The sequence below is a fragment of the Poecilia latipinna genome, unplaced genomic scaffold (genome assembly GCF_001443285.1).
Source record: "Poecilia latipinna isolate Pla-1442-1.1 unplaced genomic scaffold, P_latipinna-1.0 Scaffold722, whole genome shotgun sequence".
In the NCBI taxonomy this organism is placed as follows: Eukaryota; Metazoa; Chordata; class Actinopteri; order Cyprinodontiformes; family Poeciliidae; genus Poecilia; species Poecilia latipinna.
This window is the reverse complement of record NW_015113338.1, coordinates 130,451-132,747: the sequence shown is the minus strand read 5'-3', so window position 1 is coordinate 132,747 and position 2,297 is coordinate 130,451.

The following is a 2,297-nucleotide window of genomic DNA, read 5'->3' as shown; positions in this document are numbered from 1 at the left end:
GGGGTGTAATATTTCTTTCATAAAATGTTTCTTTTGGGAACAAGCAAAGCCCTCGATACAGACCCTGCCAACTTAATCTGGTGTTAGCATGGAGAGGGAAGTAACAGCAAGGTAGCAGGCAAATCCTCAGCATTCATCAACAACGTAGCTCATGTCTATATCAACTGTTCAAGAAAATCTTTTGTTCAATTATTTATAAACATCCTAAAAACGTGTCAATTTCTGGGTTATTCCAATGTTTTACTGACTGCCTGCTAGATTAATGTACTCTCCCCCCACCCGAAGACACTCACTTACACCTGCCCTCCGCCCTGCATGAAACGCTGCCTCTTCATGAGCATTTCCACTCCTTCTTACTGGGCAGTAGTAACTAATCTGACCACTTCCTCAGTCTACCCCTGATCACATCTCTCTCCTCATTCTCCTCGGACGACAATAACACCCCTGAATTACTAATTCTCCCTCCTGCTCCAGTGGTCAAAGCTTGTGTGGTAAAGTTTGACACATTTTTCTGGATAGGTTGAGGGCCTTCTTAGCCTTTGCTAACCCGTCACGTATCCGCTCATTTCTCTCCATCTCCGGTTAGCTGAAATGCCGCTACTTATAACCTCAGAGGAGAGGGGCGGGTGAAGGAGGACTGAGGGATTGCAGTGGATAAGCCCAATGTCCGTCAGTAAAATCAACCAATGGGCTGTCGCGGTCGATAAAAATTGTATATATATATATATATATATATACTTTTTTTTTTTTGTTAAAATATGATAGCCTCAGGCCGCCTCAAGTATGTGCATTAATCTATATCCCAGACTCCTCACATGGACAGGAGTTCAAACTGACAAACTGATTTTTTTCATATTGTCAACCCCTGGCATTGGCAGAGGTGTTGCTCCAGTTTAGACGCCACTTCTTAGTTTTACCCGCATTTTGCCAGTGGCGGGTGTTAATTTCCACCCCTGCTTCTTGTAGTAATTTATGCCAACACTTGTGCTCTTTCAATTAAATGTATTTATTGCAGTATCCACTATCAACATGGCTGCTGTTTCAACTTTGGCTTGATTGTTACTTGAGAAAATCACTTTAAGCATGGAAATCGTTAAATTTGCAACACGTAAAATCGCCAGACTTCTTCTAGGTAATACAAATGACTACAGGAATTAAAAAAAAAAAAAAGTGACAACCCCGTCATCAGAAGCTCAAAACATAATCAACATTAAACCGCTGTAATGCGGTCATTAATGCAGATAGTTGTCCAGCAAAATTTTAACAGCACATTTAATTATCAGGAAATATATTAAGCCTTTTTAAACACTTGAGATAATAACAGGTTTTTTTTATTTGCTGCACAAAAAAAAGCAACTTAATTAACCCACATTGGTAAGAGCTTGGGAGTGGAGTACACTGTGTGTACAGTCTACTGTATGTCTTAAGATAATAAGAGCACTGCAATGAAACTCTGTGGTAGGACATATTTCAGTACAGTTTTGTGTAGCACAGTAATGAATGTTATTAAATTACACTAATGGGCCAAAGGGTTCAACTAAAGGAGCACGGTGGTGTGTGTAAACGAGATGGAGACAATTATGTGGATTTAAAGAAAGCGTTAGTGGAGCAAACCACAAATTTGACAACCATACAGCATTGGTAATGAAAATGACAAACAAAAAACATCAAAATACATAAAAGTACAAATATAAAGACTTGGCACAGTCTCAAAAAACTCATGAAACTCAGGCAAAGAAAATGTGAGCCAGTAATCGTAGGTATAACCATGGGTGTGTGAAGCCGTGTGTGTGTGTTCCCGGCCTTAAACACCACGAGGGGCAGCAGAACTCATTGAATGGAGGGAAGAGGAAGGGAATCCAGATCCAGGTGGGAAAACTCTCCATCTAAATAAGCGGAGGAATCCGCCTCAGGACCAATCCAGCACAAAAATAACTCTGACCTGTCAACAGGCCGAGCCGGGCGATCAATTATTAATTATGCTCCTTTAAATCAGGGCTAAAATCCCCACCTGCTTAGAGGGGCCTTTGACTAATAATAACTGGAACAATCAATATATTTGATGTAGATTTCAAGATGATGATTCCTGACGATTTAGACGACGGCATTTAGCAAAAGTTTATGTATATTGTTTGTTTCTTAATTGGTCACTGCATTATGTTTATTTAAGGTGTAAAGCACTTTGAACTGCGTCGTTGTTAAAATGTGCTACTGTAACAGAGTTACAGATGTGCTTTTTTTTATTATTTTTAAATTCATTTTATATTGAGAATTTGTGAATTTTATCTTATTCAGTT